We start from the raw sequence: 27,130 nt of genomic DNA, 5'->3' as shown, positions 1-27,130 counted from the left end.
AATCTTTTTTTTTTAAAAAAAAAAAAGGCAGGCCAGAGCCGTGGCTCACTAGGCTAATCCTCCACCTTGCGGTGCCGGCACACCGGGTTCTAGTCCCGGTCGGGGCGCCGGATTCTGTCCCGGTTGCCCCTCTTCCAGGCCAGCTCTCTGCTGTGGCCCAGGAGTACAGTGGAGGATGGCCCAAGTCCTTGGGCCCTGCACCCCATGGGAGACCAGGAGAAGCACCTGGCTCCTGGCTTTGGATCAGCACGATGCGCTGGCCACAGCGCGCTGGCTGTGACGGCCATTGGAGGGTGAACCAACGGCAAAGGAAGACCTTTCTCTCTGTCTCTGTCTCTCTCACTGTCCACTCTGCCTGTCAAAAATTAAAAAAAAAAAGCAACATACAGGGCCTGCAGTGTGGTCCCATATCCAGTAAAGCTTTCGCCTGCGACCCAGGCATCCCATATTGATGCTGCATTGAGTCCTGGCTGCTCTACTTCCAATCTAGCTCCCGGTTAATATGCTTGAAAAAGCGGTGAAGGATGCCCTCCTTCTTGGGCCTCTGCCACCCATATGGGAGACCCAGAAGAAGTTCTTGGCTTCTGGCTTTGGTCTAGCCCAGCCTTGTTATGGCCACTTGGGCAGTGAGTCAGCACAGATGAAAGACTTTTCTCTGCCTCTTCCCTCTCTCTCTAGCTCTGACTTTCAGATAAATAAAATAAATATATTTTTAAAAAATCACAAAACATTACAGGCAGGCTACTAATTCATCTACTTGAAATTTTTTTTAAAGATTTATTTAATTTATTTGAAAGAGTTACAGAGAGAGGTAGAGCCAGGATTGGGGGTGAGGGGTGGGGCAGAGAGAGAGAGAGAAAGTCTTTCATCCGCTTTTTCACTCCCCAGTGGCCAAAGCTGAGCCGAACCAAAGCCAGGAACCAGGTGCTTCTTCCAGCTCTCCCACAGGGATTCAGAGGCCCAAGGACTTGGGCCATCTTGTACTGCTTTCCTAGGCCATCGAAGAGAGCTGGATCGGAGTGGAGCAGCCAGGACTAAAACTGGCAGCCATATGGGATGCTGACGCTGCAGGCTGGGGCTTTAACCCACTGTACCATATCGCCAGCCCCTTAAATATTGAAAAGAATAGAATTTTTCCACTTTTTTACTTTTACTCTAATTTTATCTAGCAATGGTAACTGTCGAATCTGTCTACTTAATGTCCTTGTGGGAAACTAATGAATATTTGGATTACTGATGTCACTGCCATCATCCTACATGGTGGAATAACATTAGTTCAGGTTCACATGATGGCCCAAGTTGTAACTTTGTATCTCCTTTGGTGACTGAGAATTTATACATTCATAAAATGGGCTCTTTACCTTTCATCTTCACCTTTCACCTTGATACGTTTCATGTGATTTCTGGCCCACATTTCAAAGAACCTTCTCAATTGTGCATTCTGTGTTATTAAACACATGAATCACCTTGGTTTAATCCTAGCTAATGGGATCATTGTTCCTAACTTTAGCTGGTTGTTCCTTGGGGACCTTTTGAGTACAGAGAAGAATGACACAAAAAAATAAGATGACTTCAAGCCTAATAATCAGAGTGTAGCATAGCCCACAAAGTGACCATTGTTAAATGTATAAGTACACTTTAAGAAACAGTCTGAGGAATTGTCAATCTTATGTTAATAATGACCAAAGAATGTATTCCCTTCAAAGTTAAAACTAACGGAGAAATCAGAATAAGCAAAATATCTGAGAACAGCAATGAAACAAAGGAGTTTTGCTTTTAGACAGATAATAGCAGTGGAGGCAATAAGTCTGTTGTCATAAGTCTTCCTAAATTTGTTGTCATGTTTCCTCTCTTTCTAACCACAAAACACATTTAAGGATCTGCATTAATGTGCTACAAATAGTTTATTGAATTACTTTTTCCTACCCTGCTCCAAGGCAGAGTTTCTTCAAAAGAGATGGCGAATCTGTCTGGTTCAGTCTATGGTATCTTCACTATAGAGAGAATTTAAAACTTTTTTTAAAAAGCTTTATTTATTTAGAAGTCAGACTGAGAAAGAGAGAGACAGAGACAGAGACAGAGACAGTGAGAGAGAGAGAGAGATCTTCCATCCGCTGGTTTACTCCCCACATGGCAACAATAGCCAGAGCTGGGCCGATTTGAAGCCAGGAGTCAGGAGCTTCTTCCCAGTTTCCTTATTGAATGCAGGGGCCCAAGGACTTGGGCCATCTTCCTCTGCTTTTGCAGGCTTATGAGCAGGAAGCTAGATCAAAAGTGGAGCAGCCAAGACTCCAGCCGGCGCCCATATAGGATATCAGTGCCACAGGCAGAGGCTTAACCCACTATCCATAGCACTGGCCCCAAGAATTTTAAAATCTGGAAACCAGAATGGTTGAGTTATGTCACCTTCTTTCACCCAATTCATCAAAATTTAGAGATACCTTATATGTGGTGCTATCTCCAAAGTCTACATCCTTACAAAATTGCTTTCAAATGCCAACTAAAGTTATTAGCAAAGCATGCGACTCTAATGGATTTTAACTGTTCAAAGAGGTGAAAAGGCAACCAATTCTGAATTGTAATTAGCTTTAATTTGCAGGAAAATAAATTTTTTCTTTTTTCTAAGTTTGCTAAGTTTTTTTTTCTTTTTCTAAGTCTGTTTCGTTTTCTTTATTGAATTTTGTGTTATGAAAAAAGTATTTAGCTTGACTTTAAATTATGCTGCATCCATCCAAGTGGTCTGGATTAACCTGAGAAGGGAAAAATACGTCATCTGCCTCACAGAGGAGAAATTATGTAAATATTTCAAATCTAGGAGACTGAGGTTCTTTCAACAAGCATAGTTTGCTTTGTAGGAAAACTATAAACAGAAGACAGCAAAACAAGATTTTGGTTTCTTTTTCTTTTTAAAAAGTTACTTTTCAAGAATTCTTTCTACTCTCAATCAAAATTATATCTACTTTTCTCTCTAGCTAATGGCTTTGTGAGTGGCAGGCAGGCTATTTTTTGACACAGGAAATAATTAAGAAGCTTTGAGTTGACTAATTGAGAGCTGTATTCTTAGTAGAGTACTAGTTAGTAATGACTTAAAAGTTTTGTCCTAGCTCTAGATTTAGAAAGAAATTAAAGTTATTACATTTCTTTGTAATTTTGATTGACAGACACACTTGGGAAATCTAGGCACAGTCAGTAGAACAAGAGTCTGGCTAAATCAGGAAGAGTTTGTTTGGAATTTCAGTGCAAACCTGTGACAGCACAGTGACTTGATCAGTGAACTTTCCAGACACTACTCATCATTATTGGTCATAATCTTCAAAAAATATTAGCTGAATGCTGAGCACAACCATTTCCACATGTGTTCACCAACCAACTATTGAGTGCAAGTGCTTTGTGGCTAGTAGTTACAGCATTGGTTTTCACATGTCAGGGTTGTGTTGCATTTAATACATGCATTCCTTTTCATTATTTTAACTTACAAGTAACAATTGTATTTATTTTATATTTATGGGATATAAGTGATGTTTCGACATATGCTTACCTTAAGGAATGATGAAATCAAGCATATCAACACAAGTTGTCCCCAGTGAAGAAAGTAGTTGCTTTGGAGCTTGCCTTTCTAGTCAAAGCAATCTTGTCAAAGCAAAATCTTAAAATGACAGGGTTACAAGTACTTTCTAAAGTCCTTTGGTGTATGCCTTTATTTGACATAAATTAGAAATGCTTTGCTATTTGCAATTCCAATAAAGAGAATGAAAGAGATTGATTCTTTAATTTTTAATGATTATTCTTCATGCATCCTGAAATTTACAGTGTGTCATTAATCCATTGCCAGTTACGAACAAACGGATAGTTCTGTTTTTATTCTCTTAGGTTTCTGCTTCTATTACTTGAGACCATAGCAAATAAATAATTATTTTTATTCCATCTTCCAGAAAATGCATTTTTGGACAGTTAAGATAATATCACTGTGATTTTCAGTTTGCACATAGAATTTCATGGCTGTCAGACTTGATTATATCAGGCTTAAAACTACAGCAAAAGGCTGTAAGCAACCTTTAGTAGGGCCCGGACACTTTTGCACCATTTCCTAAAGAGATAAGTGGATATTAAATTTTTGTCTTATCAACCAAGAAGTAAATAATCAAGAACTTTTGAGAAATTATGAACTGTGGATATTAAAGAAAAAAATATTTCAATAATATTAATAGAAGTAAGACGTTAAGATGTATCTTAAAAACTATCATGTTATATTCCTAAGACAGACTTCTTGGCAAAATGAAAAGAACTTTGCATTTAGATTGCTTTCAGGATTCCTTGAATAATCGTGTTGAATCAACTTGTTACTTGACTTGGGTATTTTACTTAATTCAGTTTGAACAATATATTCTTCTTCAAAATAAATTTTATATTTTCTCCATATAATCTATCCCATTGCCTTCATTTCTGGAAAAAATAGAATATGTTGTACGTACACCACTATATAAAAAGTTTCATAATTAAACAAATGATTTCTATGAAGAGAAAATTTAAACTGGAAATTAAGTTTCCAATTTTGTTTTTCTTTGACTTTATTTTTTAACAAGGAGATTTTGTTAGAGAAAGCAAGGAGAGAATAAAGATCTTTTGTATTGGAGACTAAGCAGGTAAGAAAAGTAGGGCATTTCCCTGGGTTGGATTTGTAAGTCAGTGTCTCCTCCCTGATACGTTTGACATCTACACAAAATACAAGCCAATGGCATTGTTCAAGATTTTATGTAGCTCTACATTATCCATGTTATAACTCAATTTTCATGCAAGAACACTTTTTTCCTCAAAATTATTTGACTGCAAGGCAATCAGCAAATCCATAAATATCCTTCTCTTCTACATGAAAGTTTAAAACACCACAACCAAAATAATCATAGCCTCTGCTTTGGTCATACAGTAGTAAGCAGCTTACTTGTACTCGACATTTTCTATGAACAGAATCAATACTTGTTTTTCTGCTGCAATGTTTAGATACAAGATTTCCCCTAAAATCTTTGTTCTGTTCTCATCTACCCTGCTACTGCTGCTTCAATCTCTTGGATTGACTTGTGGAAAGATTTTTGTGGCTACCTGTTTCTGGTTTATTTCATCATTTTCCATGTATATTACCTCAGTAAACATCTATTAAACAAACAAAATCATCTACTTATTCCTAATAATTCAGTCTAATCAGAAATAATAGCAAACTTGCTTTCTGTTGCCCTGAAGTTGTTAATAGCAGCTTTGAGATTGCATAGAGAAGCTGTGTAGAAAGGCCACATTATATTCTGTAATGTAATAAATGTCTACAACACGGAATTGACCTAACAGGAATTGCTGGATGAGAAAGGGAAAGAAGTAACAGAGGTATGGACTGCTATCTGTCTGCTAAGATTTTTAAGAATACATTACAGACATCCATTTCTGTTCATGTTTTAAGCAATTACATGCCAGGTATATTGTTAAGGGTTTTCTAATGTCATTAGAAGTTTTCATCAATGACAATACCACAAAATGTGTAACCTGAGCCTGAGTTTTTGTATGTCAAAAAATTAGATTTCAATAAGTAACATTTACATCTAGAAGACTTGAGAGGGAAATATTTCTGAATTTGTGATGGGGAAGCAGAAAAAGAAAGAGGTAATGATTTTGAGGCTGGGTGTCAGTACTTAACATTTGGGATGGGACTGGGAATCTGCTTAAGTCTACAGCTTTTCTTCTACTGAAATGCACTTTTGGTTTGCATGTTGAGAGTCAACACATTTGTCAAATGCCTTTCCAAAGCATGATAAGGGTGTCCCTAATAGAATTTTTTAATTTTTTTTTTTTTTTTTGGCAGGCAGAGTTAGACAGTGAGAGAGAGAGACAGAGAGAAAGGTTTTCCTTCCATTGGTTCACCCCCCAAATGGCCGCTACGGCTGGCGCAGTGATCCAAAGCCAGGAGCCAGGCACTTCCTCCTGGTCTCCCATGCAGGTGCAGGGCCCAAGCACTTGGGCCATCCTCCAGTGCCTTCCTGGGCCACAGCAGAGAGCTGGACTGGAAGAGGAGCAATTAGGACAGAACCAGTGCCCCAGCCAGGACTAGAACCCGGTGTACCGGCGCCACAGGTGGAGGATTAGCCTAGTGAGCCATGGCGCCGGCCCCTAATAGAATTTTGCTAGTGACTTGCATTGCATGCTGTGGAACCCATTCGATGACAAATTTCTTTACATTTCTTGTAAAGAAATTTCCTTCAGTTATCCACTGCCTGGACTTCCTAGAAAGGATTCTGCAGCATTCCTTTAATGATGGCCATGATTTCTATTGACAATGTGGTAAGAGTGGAGTTCTTTTCCTTCACTCCACTTTTCATTAGCTTTAGCTACTATTCTTCAAAACCTTTGCTGTTGTTTTTCAAATAGCATCTATAGCTCTAAATTTACATCAGACCACACAAGAGATTTTCCATTGCTACATTACTTGACTGTGACTGGTAACCTTGCACAATCATCGAGTTCTTTCCTTTGAAAGTGTGAGGTTTCCATATCCTTAAAAGTTTCATTCCAGGAAATATGTTTGTTTGAATCACATATAGTTATGTTCAAGTAACCAAACAAGTGAATGAGATGCATCTGCTCCAGGGTTTAGACAAGATCACAGCTGTATCTAGTCCTAATTAACTCTTAATAGTTATTCTGCTTCATTGGAGGTTTCCCTATTAAAAAGGAGTTCTAGACACAAGCAAAAAGATGCTTTCTAATTTCCTATTTGCCAGTTAAATGTGTGATTTGGGAAAATAATTCCTGAGGCACCAGTTTCCTTATCAGTTAATAGCATGTAATAGTCCAGATGATAACTGAGACCTTTCATGCACTCAAAGCCTGTGACTTTTTTTTTTTTTTTTTTTTGACAGGCAGAGTGGACAGTGAGAGAGAGAGAGACAGAGAGAAAGGTCTTCCTTTTTCCGTTGGTTCACCCCCCATTGGCCGCTGCGGCTGGCGCACTGTGCCGATCCAAAGCCAGGAGCCAGGTGCTTCTCCTGGTCTCCCATGGGGTGCTTGGGCCATCCTCCACTGCACTCCCGGGCCACAGCAGAGAGCTAGACTGGAAGAGGAGCAACTGGGACAGAATCCGGCGCCCCGACCGGGGCTAGAACCTGGGGTGCTGGCGCCGCAGGTGTAGGATTAGCCTAGTGAGCCACAGCACCGGCCAGCCTGTGACTTCTTGAGTGTTTATGTAGTTATGAGTGCCCCCTAAAGTGTCACCCTGCCAAGAACAGAGGTTTTCTTCCTCCCTTATCTGTAACATTAATTTACTTTTCTTTTTCAGGAAATAACTTATTTATTAACTCTTTTCTTGAATTGTCTCCTTGGATCAGAATCTGAGAATTGTCAGGAATTCTAAGGGTCCGTGTAAACCTAGAGAAGTGTCCATGTGGTCCCATGAAGGCTAGTGGAGATATGGGTGTGGTATAGGTGTGACATATTTATCCCACTCAAATTATTAACACATTTCCCCTGGCGAATTCTTAGTGGTTGCTTTGATCTAACAAATGTTCTTGTATTACTTTCTCTATAGAGTTCTTCGGTTTGACTGCTCACTTGTCAGTAATTAGACCAATTCCCAGCCCAACTGTTTAACCTGTGGACCTCAGCTCAGCCCTGACCCAGTACTTTGCTTCAGCCACTTGCTCTACATCATGAAGCACTGCATGTCAGGTTCCTGTAAATTCAAAAAATCTAGCTGTGTGAGGATTTGCTGTCTAGTGTATCTCCAAACAACATCCTCTGCTCCCTTCATCTGACACCTGGTCACTGGGTACCTACATTCTTGGCCTTAGTTACCCACAACTTCACAAGCTCCCTTTAACTTTTACCTCCCAGTTTCTAAGATATCTATTCTCAGGGCCAGCATTGTGGTGCAGCAGTTTAAGCCACAGCTTGCAACTCCGAAACCCCATATCCTAATGCTGGTTTCAGCCTGACTCTGTGCTTTCTGATCCAGCTTCCTGCTAACATGCCTGAAAAGAAAGCGAAAATGGCCCAAGTACTTAGGCCCCACCAACCATATAGCAGACAAGGATAGAGTCCCTGCTTCTTGGCCTTGGCCTGGCCCAGACCCAGCTGTTGCAACCATTTGGGGGAGTGAACCAATGTATAGAAAATATCTCCCTCTCTCTTTTCCTCTCTCTCTCTCCTCTCTCTCTCCCTTTCTCTCTCTCTCTCTGTGTATGTGTGTGTGTGTGTGTCTCCTTCTCTCTTCATTGCTCTGTTATTTAAATAAATAAACACATCTTAAAAGATATATTGCTCACAAGGCCAGTAAAGTGCGATACTCACAACAAATGTCATTAGCTGGATAAAAAAAAAAAATCTCCTTTTAATCTCATTTAGTGATGCTTGGGGAGTAAAAGGAAGAGACCCCTTATGTCCTAACTGCATAGATTTTAGCAAAGTAGAGAACAGATGGCAAGCTGAAAAGTCTACAAAGCCAAATATTTAGAACTTATATAGAATGCTTTCTTAGCTGGACTGTTTTTCATACTTTATTACAGGAAATATATAAACTAGACATATTCATCTTTTTTTTTTTTTCTTTCTAGAATGCTACACTGAGAAAGTAAAAGGTCTTTAAGGAATAGAGGGAAACACAACTGATTGCTAAAGCAATATGTGATCAAGGAATCTCATCCCCTCTTACCCCGATTCACACAGCAAAATAAGACATTTTTATTTTTTACAAAGTAAGAATTTGGGGACATAAGCTGTCTCACAAAGAAACACATGAAGTAGAATGTTGTACACACTTGGGTGCCCATGTGTACTTTAATTTGTTATAGGGATCTATAGTTCTTTTTTTTTTTTAATATTTATTTATTTGAAAGGCAGAGTTAAAGAGAGGCAGAGGCAGAGAGAGAGATCTTCCACTTGTTAGTTCACTCCCCAAATGCTTGCAACAGCGGGAGTTGGGGTTGATCCGAAGCCAGGAGCCAGGGGCTTATTCCGGGTCTTCCATGCAGGTGCAGGGGTCTAAGCACTTGGGCCATCTTCTACTGCTTTCCCTGGCCAGAGCCAAGAGCTGGATTAGAAATAGAGCAGCAGGGACTCAAACAGGAGCCCATATGGGATGCCGGCAATGCAGCTGGCAGCTTTATTCACCGCAGCATCAGCCCCTATAGATTTTTAAATTGTCTTAATATACATTGAAATCATGTTGTTGCTATGGCATTTGGTATCTAATGAGCACACTTTTCAAGAGCAAAATCAGCTTTAGGTCAAGTGTATTTTGATTCCTGCATAAATGGCACATGGCACCTGGAAGTTGTACACTTATAGAGGGGAAGAGGTAATTCTATATCACAATGTGTATCAAAAGTTTTTGACAGGGGCCGGCACCGTGGTTCACTTGGTTAATCCTCTGCCTGCAGCGCCGGCATCCCACATGAGTGCCGAGTTCTAGTCCCGGTTGCTCCTCTTCCACTCCAGCTCTCTGCTGTGGCCCGGGAGGGCAGTGGAGGATGGCCCAAGTGCTTGGGCCCCTGCACCCTCATGGGAGACCAGGAAGAAGCACCTGGTTCCTGGCTTCGGATCGGCGCATCACTGGCCTTAGCAGTCATTTGGGGAGTGAACCAACGGTTGGAAGACCTTTTTCTCTCTGTCTCTCTCTCACTGTCTATAACTCTACCTGTCAAATAAAAAAAATTTTTTTGACAAACACACAAACACATATTCACCTAAACTTCAGTAGAAATAACTGCTTGTTCTTACCCGTTTCTAGAGTTGTTGGGACCATAGCATATGGTTTACCGTAGTATATTTGTTTAGCAGCTACTGGCTTGTCCTGACAGCAGAATAACGACCACCTACATGGCCTTTACTGGGACATATTTGTCCTTTTTTTTCTTGAAAAAAAAAAATCAATGGACATGGGACCAGTAGTCAGTGAAGTTTCTATTCCTGGCAGGCAGGGTTTCCTCTCTCTGGCCTTTAACAACCCATTCACCCTCTCCTGCTGTTTACCCATCAGCAAAATGTAAATAGCTGAGTTAATGTGTTTAAAGTGCTCTGAAGATGAAAGCTGCCCTGCACTGTAAGTGGCAACAGAGCACTTATTTCTGCCTTATTGCAGAAACGTGTATTGAACTCACTGTCAGTCCTCTGCAGAGCACTCTAGAGATCCCAGAGACGGCTGAGACAAGGTCTCTGTCCTGTGGAAGAGTGTTGCCCACCTTCCTGACAGCTGCACCTCCCAGAGTGAGTGGGTGTAGCTCGTTCAACCCTAGGCTTCAGAAGAGATTCCGAGAATGAGCCTGGTTTTTTTCTTGAAGATAGAAATTTATGCAGAAAAACTCTAATTCGTTATTGACGATAACAGAGTAAAGCAGTAAGGTTGTGTTAGTGGTATTCAAATGTGGGGATAGGCCTTGAAGCACTAGCCTCTCAGGATGCTCCCCAACAGATATTAATGATTGATTAAGTGAAGAAAGGATTGTGTAAATGCCATTCTCCTGAACATCAATAATGGACATGTTTGCAGCTCTTCAACTCAAATGAGTGTTTTAGTCAGCTTTTTTGTTACTACAGCAAAATACCCAAGGCAACTAATTTTACAAACAGAAAAGAGGTATCTGCCTTACAGTTTTGGAGATTCAAGGCCAAGACCAGGCAACCACATGGGTTTGTCGACTGTAAGGGTTTTTGGCAGAATACATACAAAGGGAAGATCACAGGGTAAATTAGGAAGCAACAGAGAGATCCTAGGCCCAACTCAGTCTTTTTTATAGCAATCTTCTCATGAGGTTCAACTGTTGAGCAGGCACTCCTCCAGTGATCTAAGAATGGCCTCTAAGCCCATCTACTAAACTGTAATTGGATTAATCTTCACCCTCTTGGTAACATTATGACTTTAGATTTTAAAGACCAGCATGAGTTTGGGGACCAAATCACATTCAGACCATGACACCATCTAACACATTTTGGGAAATATCTCACTTTGCCCCACTAAAGATTTGCTTCCAAACAATCAGAGTCCTGCAAGAATTAAAATGGCTTTCAAAGGTGCCTGAGTGATTGCCTGGACATGGTTTCCAAAAGGAATAATATTTTCTTAATATGGTACCAATAAAGACACTTTTAAGTTAAATACATTTGGCTTTTATCAATTTAGATGAATTTGGACTTTATCATCAAAATATTTTATTGACTAATGAATTTGGACTTTATCATTAAAAATATTTTATTGACTATTATTAGTCATTATATCTGGAAAAGAATTGGCCAAGATTCCAAGTCCCTGAATCCTCAAAAAACTGCCTTATGCTGCAGCTACTCCCTTCCAGTCTCCTCATGGAGAGTGCACCAAGCAGGATTTCTAACAGATCTGAGCAGAGCACAGGCAGACTGGAAGCCTTGTCAGAGTTCGTAATGATGGTTAGCCTCTTAACGATGAGGAGTGAAAGCAGTAAAGAAAGCTGATCTTTTTCAATCCAGATCTTCTAAAAATTGTCCAAGTACAGAAAACTTTGTTGTTTTTGTATGGGGTTTGTTTACATGTTTTTCTTTTCCCTATTGCAAACCACTTAAATAGAGGACACTCTCTTTAGTTTCAAGTTGGGTTTTAACTCACATCTTTTGCTGTTCTGCTTGAGGAGTTAGAATGTCTCGGTTCTGAAAAACAGCCATGTGTACTGGGTGGTGGTATTTTTTGTGGTACGCATTTTGGTGCCTGCTTGGCCTTCTTAAGGGATTATGCCTAAGGAAGAACCCTGTTGCACCTTATACTAGAAGTTCTACCTCCTGTTTTCTGTGATCATCTTCAGAACATCTTCTGGGGATGGAGCAAAGGAATTAAGGGAAATTTCAAATTCACCACCCAGATTGGCATGAGTGTGCCATTAGAAAACAACTTCTGGATAGAAAAATAGAATGTAACTCCTGGGCCTGGAAGAACAAGACTGAAGGGACAGAATAGTATGTGGCCTTGGAAGTTAATTACTCTCTCTAAGTCTAAGTGTTGTCATCTGTAAAGTGGGCACATTTACCTGCTTATAGAATAACTTTGTAAGAAAAGATGAAGCAACTTGTGGGTATATGACAGTGTCTGGCAGTTTCCCTTTAGGTATTGAATGGAAGCTCTAAGTTATTTTTTAGTTCACTTTAAAATAAATAAATAAATAAATATCATTTAATTGTTACTTGAAGACATTTCAAGTACAAATCCTCAAACATATCATGGAGACTTTCTTCCCAGTATTAAAATTAATATATTCATTATTGTTAATTCCAACCACATATGGAATGGCCAAAATGACTTTGCTGATAGTGTCTTACAAAATCCTGACATGATGCCATCAAGGCTTTCTATTTTTTTGCAAAGATTGCCTTTTTTTCAAGCAACCAAATTTGTCTATCAGCTTGGTTTCCGTATTCAATTCCATTGTCCTCTATGTTAACATTAAAATTTTCATTTTTATATTAGGCACATGGAGTATGGTTTATGAAACTTACCATGTCACTCAATCAAAATATTTTTTCTTTAAATTATTAGTGCTCCTTCCTTTATGGAAATCGGATAATTATTTTATTTTAAACCAATATTCCTGTGCAAATTTGAATTGAATTTTCTACAATCTTATTTTGTGTGTAGGGGGAAATGTTACCCTTTTTAATTATATTCTAGAGGAAATTGGTCAATAAACTTCTCAGCATCTTACTTCACTAAATTATGTCCCATTTTTTTTTTGTTTTTAGATTTATTTATTTATTTGAAAGGCAGAGTTGCAAAGAAAGAGAGAGAGAGAAAGTGAGACAGACATAGACAGATAGAAAAGACTTCCATCCACTGGTTCACTCCCCAGTTGGCCACAACAGCCAGAGCTGGGCCAATCCGAAGCCAGGAGCCAGGAGCCAGGTGTTTCTTTTGCGTTTCCACGCTGGTGCATGGGTCCAAGCACTTGGGCCATCTTCTAGTGTTTTCCCAGGACATAGCAGAGAGCTGATTGGAAGTGGAGCAACCGGGAATCAAACTGGCTCCCAAATGGGATGCAGCACTGCAGGCAGCGGCTTTACCTGCTATGCCACAGCGCTGACTCCCATGTCCCGTTTTTATGAGAGAATGTGATGTAGTCAGAACCATATCTAAGTATTTAAGCAAAGATAATAGGAGTTTTGAACAAAGAAAGCTAATTTTGCTTCCCCTTAGTTTTATATCATTTGGACGTCAAGAGAAAAATGCTTCTTTACTCAAATAAATATGATAAAACTGAACTATTCAGGTATGATCCTGTCGCTTGTTTGTTGAATTTACTGTGGTATTAGCTAAGAGAACAGGAAAATAACAGGGTTTCCTTGGTGTTTTATAACTTCAGAAATTAATTTGCCTCAATTGGGCTTGCAGTTTTTGAAAACTGTATTCATTTTCCAAATGCTATACTTATTAAGAACTTTTTTTAACAGTCTCTCGTATCCTGGGAAACACTTTTTGGATGTCAGATAGCCATTCAGCAATCAGAATGAGATTGATTTTGCTCCATGGCATCCGTTTATTCCTCTTACACAAGTAATCAGTCTTTCAGGCATGTTACATGGGGAATAGTGATGGAGGAAGAAATGCAGGATGAAATGAGCAAAGTCACAGGAAACAATGAAAGTTTCACAGAGCAAAGTCAGGGGAAGTCGTTTCTATGAGTCTCATGTTTGCTTGATGCTCCCTGGGAGGAAGTGTTTAAAAGCCCTATGTTATCAGATTAAGTTGAAGACTGTTCTTTCCCTGATCCTTTTTAGCTTTTGTTTTTGATTCTTAGTTTATATTTCCTTTATTATACATAGAAGTACATGTGATGGGATAAGTTGCGTGCTTTAAAACTTACAGACTGGAGCGGATGTTGTGGTTCAGTGGGTTAAGCCATCACCTGTGACACCTGCATCCTATATGGGCACAAGTTAAGGCACGGCTGCTCCACTTTCAGTCCACCTCCTTGCTAATGCACTTGGGAAAATACTGGAAGATGGTCCACATACTTTGGCCCCTGCCACCCAAGTGGGAGACATGGCTGGAGGCCCAGCCCCAGCTTTGGTGACCATTTGAGTAGTGAACCAGTGGATGGAAGATCTATCTTACCTTCTCTCTCTGTAACTTTGTCTTTCAAATAAGTAAAGAAATAATGTTTTTTTTTTTTCCCTTAAGACTTAGGGGTTGTTTCTTATGGGATCAAAAACAAAGTATAACAGCTGTCTGTATTTTATTGACTTCATCATTACATATAGTAATCATAAGACTCCATGTCTTTGCTATGTCCCAGATCTTGTGTCCCCTGTATTAGGGGAAAAGTGCTGAAATGCATTGTAAAAAATATACAAGAGAGCACATCTTAAACCAACACTTTTGCCAGTTTTCCATGGAACTCTGATGATGATATGAAAAAAATTGAGAAGATTTTGGTAATTTTTTTTTCTTTTTCTTTTTTTTTTTTTTTTGACAGGCAGAGTGGACAGTGAGAGAGAGAGACAGAGAGAAAGGTCTTCTTTTTGCCGTTGGTTCACCCTCCAATGGCCGCCGCGGTAGGCGCGCTGCGGCCGGCGCACCGCGCTGATCCGATGGCAGGAGCCAGGTGCTTCTCCTGGTCTCCCATGGGGTGCAGGGCCCAAGGACTTGGGCCATCCTCCACTGCACTCCCTGGCCACAGCAGAGAGCTGGCCTGGAAGAGGGGCAACCGGGACAGGATCGGTGCCCCGACCGGGACTAGAACCCGGTGTGCCGGCGCCCGCAAGGCGGAGGATTAGCCTATTGAGCCGCGGCGCCGGCCGATTTTGGTAAATTTTTAAAAAGCCCATCTCTGAGGAATTTGAATAGCTAGGCAGAATTAGATTTGAAATACAAATATGTTTTACAAACCCCTTCCAAGTTACAAAAACTCTCTATATTTTTAAAGCAATATTTTCATCGGGTTAAAAAATTTAAGTCACATATGATTCAGCAATGCTTTGAGTTTGTTCATTGAAAAAAAAATTGCAAGATTAACTCTACACTAAGTAAAGAGTTCAACAAATAGTAAGAAGAAAAAGAAAAAAGCTGAGCATAAAGTAAACTGAAAGTAAATCATTGTAAATTTAAGAGAGGAATTAGGAGATGAAGGAGGAAGAAGGGTGGGAGTGTGGGCAGGAAGAAGGGTAGGGTGGAAAGTTCTTAAATCTGTGTACATGAAATAGATGATATTTATATACCTTAAAATTAAAAAAAAATTAGAACAGTGTTTTGGCACACAGGTGAAATAAGTATTAAATAAAGAATGTATTTTATTTGACTTATTTTTTGTTTTATCTTGCCCTTTTTTCCCAGTCAGCATAAAGTAAGTGAGTGTATTTAATTATACTCAGTTCATAATACAGCAAAAGTATGTAGAGAATAATAATTCATGCTATAGCATGATTAGTCAAAGTTGGTTAAAGGAAGGCCAGGAAACTGTGTTTGGAAGAATTAGAACTGAGGGGCTCCATAAAAGTCTGGCATCCATTCGATGTTGTATCTGTGGTTAGAAATGTACACAATAGGAACTGCAGGGATCTTCAGAATTCTTCATTTAAGGTCCTGGTCAACTGTGGCACAGTGTGACACTTTTGCTGAGTCATTCTCTGTACTAAACAGTCATCCCGATAGATTCCTTTGTGTGTGCATGATAATCATTCAAATCTTGGATCCTTGGCAATCCTTAGCAACTTTTAATACTTCTACCTCAATTTCTCAGTGTCTGCTATTACACAATCAGGAATACCCCTGACATACAGACAATCCATTACTGATTTATTAAGTCCAGTTTGGTTTTAGTAGAAAAGATGATAAAGTTGGTATTAGACAGGATGTGGTAAGGTAGGCCAAGTTGAGTATTATATTGGAAGAATAAGTAGGAAGGGTGCTGGGAGACTTGTCTTTCAGTGCACTGGAATCTTTCTTTTCCTTCTTTTTCAGTTTTAAGCTATCCTTTTCTTTAAGGCTTTGATCTCTTAGAGTAAGCATTTGCTTCATGGTTGTGTGCTTCTTTGCTTTCTTTTGCTTCCTCATGCTCTTGCCACACTCTTGTTTCTTCCAGCACTTATCTTGGCTTTTAAAAGTTCCCCTACCTTTTAGTTCAGTTTCCTTTATTGTCCTGTGTTGAGTTGATTGGCTCTCATTCATCTTATCTCCCCAGTGGATGGTGGAACCAAGAGTGACTAGAGAACTGCAAAGCAGAGCTATTAAATTTATATTTACTGCTAATCATTTTAGCTCCTGGAAGATAGTCTAATTGCATACACAAAGGGGATGCTCAAGAGAACCATGGTCATATAACTTGCCCAGTGACTTTCAGTAAGATACATGGTTTGTGAAAGCTCCTAGTTTATTGGGAGAGTAAATATTATTGCAGCTTGAGTTTTCTTGTGCTACTCAATTTAGGATTTAATAAATATAATTTAATGAAATATATAATTTAAAGAGCTGAGGCAAAATTTGATTAGTATCCTTCCATACTGTCTTTTTGGGTAGAGAGAAATGCAGAAGTTCCTTTAAGACCTTAAACCAATCTAGGGCTTTTTCTATGCATAGTTTCCATTAATGTTAATGACTTTTTGTGAACATAGTTTCTATTAATGTTAATGAGATGCCCTCTTGTAGAAAAGCAAAAAAAGAAAATTGATCTTCATTTGCTTCACGTATTTTCTGATGTAAGCTAGAATGAATACCTAATAATAAAATATACTGACTCCAAAGTTGGAAAATTATTCACCTCCTATTTTTGTTTTCATTGTATCTTAGCTGCTTCTCAAAAAATTGAATTTTCTGGGACTCTACAAGAGATATTACTATATCAGTTGTATCAGCAGTCCCAATTTTTTGTTCAACAAATATCTCCTTATATTTAGTTATAACATTATCATTTTTCTTTTATCTGCTGTATTGCACCTGTACCTACCACTTAAACAGAACACAGGTTATAAATGATGAAGAAACAGTTAAATATGAAGGAAGGTGAATTATAGTCAGAAAAAAAGCACAGGAAAGATGTTTTTCCTGACATTTATTCAAGGTCAATCAAACACATCTGCAGCAGAAAGATCAATGTTCTAATGGTGTTGCATGCTCAATATGTCAATTTCTGTACTAAAATTGTATGCTGAAAAGGGCGTATGTTTAAAATCTGGCCTATTGGCACCACTTTAATAGTCACTCTAAGTGCCTACATGTATGGAATACGTTTTTATTCCTAAGACTATAATTTCCCTTTCTTTGCTATTGTCCTTTAGCTTTGTTCTGTTCCTATGGTCTCTTGAATAAAACAGCCTATTTCCTAATACAGTAAACAGGTCACTCATACTCTTCCGAAACAAAAAGCTACCTTTTGTCTAAAACCAAAAAATCCTAGTTAGGTTATACCACAGAAAAGTGCAGTAGAATGATGAATAGTTTGAACTCCTTCAAGAAGGTAACCTCCAAAATATACTCATGTTCTTTGTATTATCCTGTTATGAATGTGGGTCTATGTGTGTGTTAAACTCTATCGGAATTTTTCGTTTATTTTCCTTCCTTTTCTTATTGCTAATTTTCATCCCATCTGTAACTTGATATTCATGTTCCTACATCAGCATACAAATGAGAATTTCATTAACTTTGAAGCTTAACTATAACAGAAAATATTAATATTAAAGCCAGAATCTTAGTTAATATGTTTTATGGACAGATACATAATTTTTCTTTGCTCTCTTGCCACTGAGTTGTCCCAGTTTCATCTGTCTCCTCAGTTTCCAGTTCAGTTTGACAAAATGTCTTGAAAAAGAAATAGCTATATCCTTGTTATCCCCAGGATTTCATGTCCTGTCAGCCCGTTTTGGGTACAAGGCCAGATGTATAATCTTATATGCTTAAAGGCTCCATCAGTGAGAAATCTCTGGAAATACAATTCTATGCTACTAAGATAGTTTGAAATTTTTTTAAAAAAAGATGATTTAGATTTTATTGAAGTCTATTCATTTTATATTCAGATGCTACTACTGAAAGTTAAGAGTGCTGAGGATCACAGTGTGACTTGAAAGCTCATGTGACTGCCACATTTTCAATAAATCAGAAATTGATTATAAGACAGTTATAGTTTCTGGGACTTTGTGGCTCATTCAGACTATAAAGGAATAAGTACAGTTTCAAAATAGAAATGTTTGTATTGGTCTATATGTATATGCATGTGTAATCAGAGCAAAGGAGTTCTGATTTTTACTTCAAAAATAAATTTGATTAATGTCTAATGAGTTAGGAATCAATGGTTGTACAAACTCACATATGCTAAAGATCTCTATGTGCTGAGTTCATAGCAAAAGATCATGATGAAGTCCTTGAGGACCATCCTATGACCAAAGCTGCATTAGTGGACGGGAAAGATATATTTCAAATACTTTATGTTTCATTTGGTAAATGTTTGCCTATGAAATAATTTTTAAATAATAAGATGTATGACTCCACTTGTAAGACATTCTGGAAAAGACAAAAACTACAGGGAGTAAAATCTAATGAAGTGTTATTAGTTCCTAGGGTGAAGGAATATATTGATCACAACAGGGCACAGTGGAACTTTGCAGGTTGATGGAAATATTTTATATCCTGCTGCCATGGTGGTTACACATCTGTGTGCATTTGTCATCATCACCAAACTGGATGCATTAAAGATTTCTGGTTCTACTGTTGGGTCTGGTTCCATGTATTAACAAAAGGAAAAAATGGGCTTCCTGCAAAAGTCACCTATAATCTATTCTGAAATAAAGTATATGAAAAATGAAAAAGGTCTATTAAAAATGATGTTTAGAGTTCTAGTCAATAGAGTCTAGTCAATGTGTGTGTGTGTGTGTGTTTACACATACACATACACCTTTGGAATGGAACTTTTAAGTTTTGATTCCCTGTCCAAGACAAGCTCTGGTTGCCATGAATACAGAACATATGTAGGAAAAGTCTGTTCAATATTACTATTAAGATCAATAGCAATCATCAATATCAATACTTCGTTCTCATGTTCATGGACTACAAGCAGGCATTTTGCATGGCTAATGATTCCTCTTCCACATTAGACTTGCTTTGTTTCTAGACTCATGCAGTTTCCTGGATTTTCTTCCAGTTTTCTGCGTCTCCTCAGCTTTCTCTTTATCTCTCTGATCATTAATTATTAGAAACCTGTAAACCTTACATCTCAGCCTTTTCTTTTTACTGTCTATACTTCTCCTAAAGATCCCCTGCTTTCTCATGGCTTTAAATGCTATCTGTTGGTGATAATTCTAAATTTTACCTCTGCATTCTGAATTCTTATCCCCTGCTTATTACCCAGTGCTGTATATACTTTAGTTGTAAAAATTAATCTGGGCACAGATGCTTGGCCTATTGGTTAAGTAGCTGATTAGGGTGCTCAAATCCCACTTCAGAATATCTGGGTTGATTCCCAGCTCTGGCTCCTGACACCAGCTCTTTGCTAATGCAGACGCTGACGATGGCTCCAATACTATTCCTGTCACCTACATAGTAGACTTGGATTGAGTTCACATCTGGCTCCCACCTGGCCCAGACCAGTTGTTGCAAGCTTTGGCAAGTGACCTAGCAGATGGCAGTACTTTGTCTGCCTTTCTGTGTCTCTCTGCGTGTCTTTCTCAAAGCAACTATTTTTAGAAAATATTAAATTTAGAAAATATTTTCAGAAAAGATTAACCTAATAGTCTCCTCAAAATCTACTCTTTCTCTCACTATTTCAATAGTCCGATAACTGTTCTCAGTGCTTGTGTTTTAGGCTCCCTTCAAGCTATTCTCATGGAATCTGAGGATGAACTTTGTAAAATCTTAAATCAAATTGTGTCATTCATCTTCTCAACATTGTCCAGTAACCACCTATCTCACCCAGAGTAAAATGTAGAATTCTGCCATTGACATAAAAGTTCTGACAAGCAGTTATGCTGTATGTATATTCCTCTTTACCCATTAATTACTTTATTGCAACCACAAATGCCATCCCTCTACCTCTGAGCTTCTCTATGGAGGGTTTTCCTTCTAGAAATTAAGATGGTTCTGAGTGTAATCTCCTCTGACCTTTACAAGGTCACCTTTTTGTAAGACCTTCTTTGTCTACTCATTCAGTGTCTCCTCTCATAGTTCCCTAACTCCCTTCTTACACTATATATTTTGCCTATTTATCTAAATTTTTCTCTCTTTGCACATTCTAGAATTAATTTTGTCTGTTTTGTTTTTTCAGTTCTGTCTCCCTGGAATCTAGAAAAGTATCTGGCATATAGAAAGTATTTAGTAAATATGGGTTGAATGTAAATTACTGTAGCTACTGTAGAAAATAGTATGGAGATTTCTTTAAAAACTAGAAATAGAACTCCCAAATGATCCAGCAATCCCACTACTGGGTATATACCCAAAGACATTAGCTCATTATATCAAAGTGATACCTGCTCCACCGTGTTGACAGCAGCACTGTTCACAATAGTCAAAATATCAACCAGGGCGCCCATCATCAGATGAATGGATAAAGAAATGTGGTATATATACACAATGGAATAGTATTCACTTATAAAAAGAGTACAGTCCTGTCATTTGCAGCAGAATGGATGAAACTGGAAGATATCATGTTGAATAAAATGAGTCAGACAGAGAAATTTTAGCAGGAGCTAAAATTTAAAAATAACCAGAAAGAAAACCTCATTTTAATCATAGAAAGTTGACTACTGAAGGCTGGCCAGGTTGAGAGGGATAAAAGGATTTTGTACAAAAAATAGGCAAAGCTGGTTGTGGTTTATTAATTTTGACAGTGGTAATAATATGAGATATTAGGAGAAGTGGGCTGAGTGGTATGTGGGAACTTCATGCATTGCTACCTCACACTATTTTGTTACTTTAAAACTATTTTGCAATAAACAGATAAAAATCAGTTTAAAATAAAATGATTTATATTTTAAGAAACATTAATAATCAATAGAGCACTATTAAAATTTAGTATCTTTTTTTTTTTTTTTGAAACAAAGGAAGAAATAATTGTTCTGAGCTTACTTGCTCAGGAGAGATTTAATGAAAGATGGCCTGACATCTGACATGCAGGAGACTCTTAATAATAGATGTGTTGAACAAATGAGTGAATAAATGAATTCATTTAAAACATGAATTCAAGTCTTAGCAATCATGTAAATAGGCCAGGGAGGCAGTGTTGTAGCTTAGTGGGTAAAGCTGCTGCCTGGCATGCTGGCATCCCATATGGGCGCCAGTTCCTGTCCCAGCTTCTCCACTTCTGATCCAGTTTCTTCCTAATGACCTGGGAAAAGCATGGAAGATGATGCAAGTACTTGGGCCCTTGCACCCATGTGGGAGAACAAGATGAGGCTCCTGGCTCTTGGCTTCAGATTGGTCTGGCTCTGGTCATGGTGGCCATCTGGGGAGTAAACCAGTGGATGGAAGATCTCTCTGTCTCTCCCTCTCTCTAACTCTGCCTTTCAAATAAATAAATCTTAAAAAAAAAAAAAAAAGGCCTTGGGGCTGACACCATGGCTCACTTGGTTAATCCTCCACCTGCAGCGCTGGCATCCCACATGGGTACCGGGTTCTAGTCCCGGTTGCTCCTCTTCCAGTCCAGCTCTCTGCTGTGGCCCGGGAAGGCAGTGGAGGATGGCCCGAGTGCCTGAGCCCTGCACCCACATGGGAGACCAGGAGGAGGCACCTGCAACGTGCCAGCTGTAGCGGCCATTTGGGTGGTGAACCAATGGAAGGAAGACCTTTCTGTCTCTCTCTCTCTAACTCTGCCTGTCAAAAAAAAAAAAAAAAAAAAAGGCCAGATTACTTAATAATTTAGTGGGTATTTGGAATATTTGGAAAAAATAATACTTCCATTTTGGAAAGAACAAATTTCAGAAGGAAACTCTTCGTGGTGGCAATCTCTGAGAGCTGGGAAAGTCTCTGCACACGCACTGGAACAGGCAGTCTGCTGCGAGGTGTTTCTGTGCCTGCTTCTTCCACTTGGGCAGGTCATGTCAGATGAGATCAGAGTGTCTTCACAACAGCCAAGCACAAAGAACAAAGCCCCAGGTGTTGTGAACATGGAAGTGGGGAAGGGACTGCAGTTCACTTGGGTGATCTCCTGAGAACAGGCCACCTGAAGGAGAACTTCTCCACAGTCACTCCGAGATAATTAGAGTTGTCAAGTGTCAAGCATTGCTGTGGACCTCATTAGCGCAACTCCTCAGGGAAGGATTTTCACTTAGAAAAATGAGCCTTTGCTCTCAGTCGCCCTGGGAAGGCATCGGAGCTTCTGGTGGGGATCGGAGCTTCTCCATTATCACCTCTGGTAACAGAAGAGAAGGGACTTTTGATTCATTGTCACTTTCAGATAAGTGAAGAGAGGTGCTTCTCTGCAGGTGTGAATAGATATTGGTAAACAAATGGAATTTCTTGAAGGTTGTTTAAACAGCATGTGTGTCTGCTCTAGTGCAGTTTGGCTGTCTAGAGTTGAAGGACTGCCTTTAGTTGTGTTCTGAATATGTTAACATTAAAGAGACTCTTTTTTCCTTTTTTGTGAAATTCGGTGACTGTACCACTTTCTCTCCAAAGACTTTTTTTCATGAGAAGATTCTCTGAAGAAATTGCCCTGGCAGATGTTGTTGTTATACTCTGTCTTTCTCCATTCCTGTGGAATGCTGTTTCATTTCACGCTATGTGTAACCCACAGATTGATTGACCTTTGGCAATCTTCAGAAAATTTATTTTTTGTACCATTGTCTTTAGATTTGCTTTCAGTACATCAATGCATCAGTCTCTCCAAGCCTTCATAACAAAGCACTAGGATGTTTTCTTCTATCTTAATCAAAAGGATCATAGTCTCTACCCCTCCTCTTGTGCCATTCCTTATGCTTTACTGATTAAGAGGCTTTTATAGTGAGCGATACAATGTCCCGCATAGAGATACTTTCAAATAAAACAACGAAAATTTAAAAACCCTGTTCTACCACTGATTAGCTGAGTATTCTTTCCTAAGTTTTTGTACCTTAGCTTCATTATCTGTTTTTATGATGCTGCCATTTAAAAAAAATTTGTTAGGATAAAATAGGGTAAGATAAATAAGTACTCAAAACGATCACTGGCATACTGGTTATGATTAATGAATAGTGTCTGCTGTTACTATTATCACCCTCTAAGTTCAGGTATCATCAATTAATCAGAGCTTCATTTTAGTCAGTGAATCTGAACAAATGATCACTAGGTCACTCCCTGTTTCCCTCAAATGCCCTCATGGAAACCAACTACAGTGAGGATGGAATGTATGAGAGCTTATGGGTAATAATATATCAAAAGACACATTTTTCAAAACTTACCTTGAGTCTGTACAAAGTAAATTCCAAAAAGGAACAATATTTAAGGAAACCTGAGAAGAAATACTATTAACAAGCCACTAAATTGAATGGCCTTATTAAAAAGTTAGCTATTTTAATGAGCTATATGTCTATGTTTAAGCCACTAGGAAAGATGTTTGTGTTATGGGTGAAATGGCAGTGGAGAAAGGTTACCTCAGTTCTTTGTCTCATATGGAAGAAGAATTTCCATGCAGACAAGATAAAGAGAAAAGCAAGATTTATGTAAGTTAGAAACCTGCTGCAACAGCCAGGAGGGAGGCTCCAAGAGGGGCAGAACCCGCTGACCTGTGAGGGGCTAAGTCTTTTAAGCACTTTGTGGGGAAAGAGAAAAAAAAAAAAAAAAGGCAGCAGCTATCAATCAGAAGGCGGGGACAAAATCCATCAAAAGGCCAGATTTGTAATCTTGCCTGTCCAGCTTGCTCATGATAAGACAAAAAAAAAAAAAAAATCAGAAGGGTGGGGTAGGTGACATATTTTCACAGTAAACTGGGAAATAGAAGAATGGAATCACCACTCCTTTGCTACTCTCATGATAGGAATTAGAAGCTACCAAGGAGGGGGCAGGCACTTTTGTCTTGCTAAAGGTAGCTCTTGGGGAGAAAAATGCATTTTGCACCGTCTCAAAGAGATTTCCCTTCCCTCATTTCCACTGGAACCAACCTGACTGTCTGCTAACCTGACTCCTCTCACATTTGTACTTTAACATGAGGAATAGCATGCTAATACGTAGTTCCTGGTCCTAGGGTTCACATTCTGCCCTAGTATGTGTGCATGCATGTGTATGCATGGGATGGAAGAATATCTGCATATGTGTATGTGTAGGTATTTATGTCCATGGACATTTTCCACAGTTCTCTAACCAAATTGTATAAAGATGCATGTACTAGCACATATTTATATATTTTTTAGTTAATTTATTTGAGAGGGAGCGAGAGAGAAGAGACAAACAGAAAGTCAGAGAGAGGTCCAATTTGCTGATTTGCTTCCCAGATGTCTTCAATGGCCATGATAGTCAAATGTAGGAGTTCAGTTACTGGAGCCATCTCTGCTGCCTCTAAGGGTATACAGTAGCAGAAAGCTGGAGTCAGGAGCGGGAGCCAAGATTCAAACCAAGGCATCTTGATGTGAGATGTGGGCATCCTAATAGCTAAGCTAGATAGTTACTCTCCCCACCCCTCCGTTTGTTAAATTTTGAGACTTTAGTGCTATTTTTCTGTATCTTTTTCCCCCTTATTTATTTATTTAGTTAAAATTTTATTTATTTATTTATTTTAACTTTTATTTAATAAATATAAATTTCCAAAGTACAGCTTTTGGATTATGTTGGCTTCCCCCCAACCCATAATTTCCCTCCCACCCACAACCCTCCCATATCCCGCTCCCTCTCCCATTCCATTCACATCAAGATCCATTTTCAATTATCTTTATATACAGAAGATCAGTTTAGTATATATTAAGTAAAGATTTCAACAGTTTACACCCACAAAGACACACAAAATATAAAGTACTGTTTGAGTATTAGTTATAGCATTAATTCACATTGTACAATACATTAAGGACAGAGAACCTACATGAGGAGTAGTGCACAGTGACTCCTGTTGTTGACTTAACAAATGACACTCTTGTTTATCACATCAGTAATCACCCTAGGCTATTGTCATGAGTTGCCAAAGCTATGGAAGCCTTTTGAGTTTGCCAACTCCGATCTTATTTAGACAAGGTCATAGTCAAAGTGGAATTTCTCTCCTCCCTTCAGAGAAAGGTACCTCCTTCTTTGATGGACCGTTCTTTCCACTGGGATCTCTCTCACAGAGATCTTTTATTAGCTTATTTTTTTGGCCAGAATATCTTGGCTTTCCATGCCTGAAATACTCTCATGGGCTTTTGAACCAGATCTGAATGCCTTAGGGCTGATTCTGAGGCCAGAGTGCTGTTTAGGACATCTGCCATCTGAGTCTGCTGTGTATCCCACTTCCCATGTTGGATCGTTCTCTCCTTTTAAATTCTATCCATTAGTATTAGCAGACACTAGTCTTGTTTATGTGATCCCTTTGACTCTTAATCCTATGGATAGGATTTGCCTGTATCTTACATATATTCTCTTTGAAAGCACTTTACAAATCGGGGCCAGTGCTGTGGCCCAGTGGGTTAAAGCCCTGGCCTGAAGCACCCGCATCCCATATGGGCGCCGGTTCTAGTCCCAGCTGTTCCTCTTCTGATCCAGCTCTCTGCTATGGCCTGGGATAGCAGTAGAAGATGGCCCAAGTCTTCATTTGTCTCTTCATTATTGACTTCTTGATCAACAATAAGACAAGAATCTATTAACTGCTGCTCAAAAAGAACATATGATGGAGTCCAGAGGATTGGGTGCACAGATCCCTTTATGCCTTGAGTGAAAACCATAGAGGAATATCTTTTTAAAACAAGCCCACAAAATAACTTTTTTGTAATACTTGTGGGAATGCTTTTTTGGATCATTCTTTTTTAATAGTAGTTGAAAAATAAGTGACAGAAAAATTGAAATACAAATATGACACTGTGAGATTGGTTAGGTGGCAGTTGCACAGATTGATAGGAGAACCAAAAGGCTTTATATCCACCTATAGATGTAGTTCCTTTTGCCTTGTTAGCTGAATTGGGATTTTTAAACGAAATCTCTTGAGCTAGGATTACTCTGTTTTACTGTATTTTCCACTAACCCTGAAAAAGATATTTTTTTTCATGTTACATTTAAATGATACTCTCTTTTTAAATGAACCTTCTCTTTGAACCTTTCTCTGTTTACAGTAAGGTTTTGCATCTCCCTAATCCTTGCCAGTGGGCTTTAGACATGCCAAAGAAAGCTCGGATGAAAGAACAGGGTTTTTCAGAAGGATTTCCATCAATTCTTAATTGTGACCTCTGCTTACTGTTTTCAAATACAAGAAGGCTCTAAGGTATTTCCCTTAAGGAGTACAAAGAGCAAGCCAAGAACAATGAGTAAATTAGAATGGTGTATATCCTTTTCTTAAAAAAATTTTTTTTCAGGACAACCAGGCTTCCAGAAGTACCTAATATTTAGGCTTTCTGACCAACATAAACTAAGTACAACATGATGCAGTGGCTATTAGAGATTCAGTTTGCATAGTTAATTTTCAAATGAGTCTGTGGCAAGATTAGATCAGGTGAGGAGCACAAAATTCTGTTTCACAGAGACATGGGGCATCTGTTTTAATCATACTGACAGATGGAAATCTAAAGCCTGTCAGGAATTCCTGAGACTGATGATAGGTTAAAAGCTAATAGAGGAACACACAAGTATTGTGCCCTTTGAGATACAGTCTTTCCTAAACAAAAATGGTCCTGGCTTTAAATTCTGACTTTTGTGCAAAACATTGTTTGCTATTGGTGACTTACTGTGTATTCTGGATTCATATTAGAAGAATGCTGTGACTGATGTTTGACCTACAGATTACATCTCTGTGCTGCTGCTGGTAGACACACACTCTGAAGGTCTGACTGCCCCAGCAGCCACTAAATCCATGAAGACCCTCAAATTTCTTGAGATGAATAGCTCAGCTGTTCAACATATAGCCATACTCTCCTCTCTATTGTGCCACTAGTAAATGCTAGAGAAAGGAAAATTTCACTTAGGAGAAATACTCTTTCACTAATATTTTTTCTCCCATCTAAAAAGACACATCAATTCAAATGCCATAGTCAAATTGCTATTCTATTTTTTGCCCTAAAAATATTCAGCATTCCA

The 27,130-nt window shown here is 38.8% G+C and overlaps 1 protein-coding gene and 1 pseudogene across 4 annotated transcripts in view; one reads left to right on the top strand and one right to left on the bottom strand.

The window, feature by feature from the left end:
* Nucleotides 1-27,130, top strand: part of NRXN1 (neurexin 1) — a 1,232,227-nt gene that overhangs the window by 992,804 nt on the left and 212,293 nt on the right. The window lies entirely within an intron of this gene.
* LOC133773065 (rRNA-processing protein FCF1 homolog) lies at nucleotides 15,461-16,042 on the bottom strand (annotated as a pseudogene).

Source organism: Lepus europaeus, chromosome 13 (genome assembly GCF_033115175.1).
Source record: "Lepus europaeus isolate LE1 chromosome 13, mLepTim1.pri, whole genome shotgun sequence".
Lineage (NCBI taxonomy): Eukaryota > Metazoa > Chordata > Mammalia > Lagomorpha > Leporidae > Lepus > Lepus europaeus.
The sequence above is the reverse complement of the archived record's forward strand: the minus strand, read 5'-3'. Positions and strand labels throughout refer to the sequence as shown.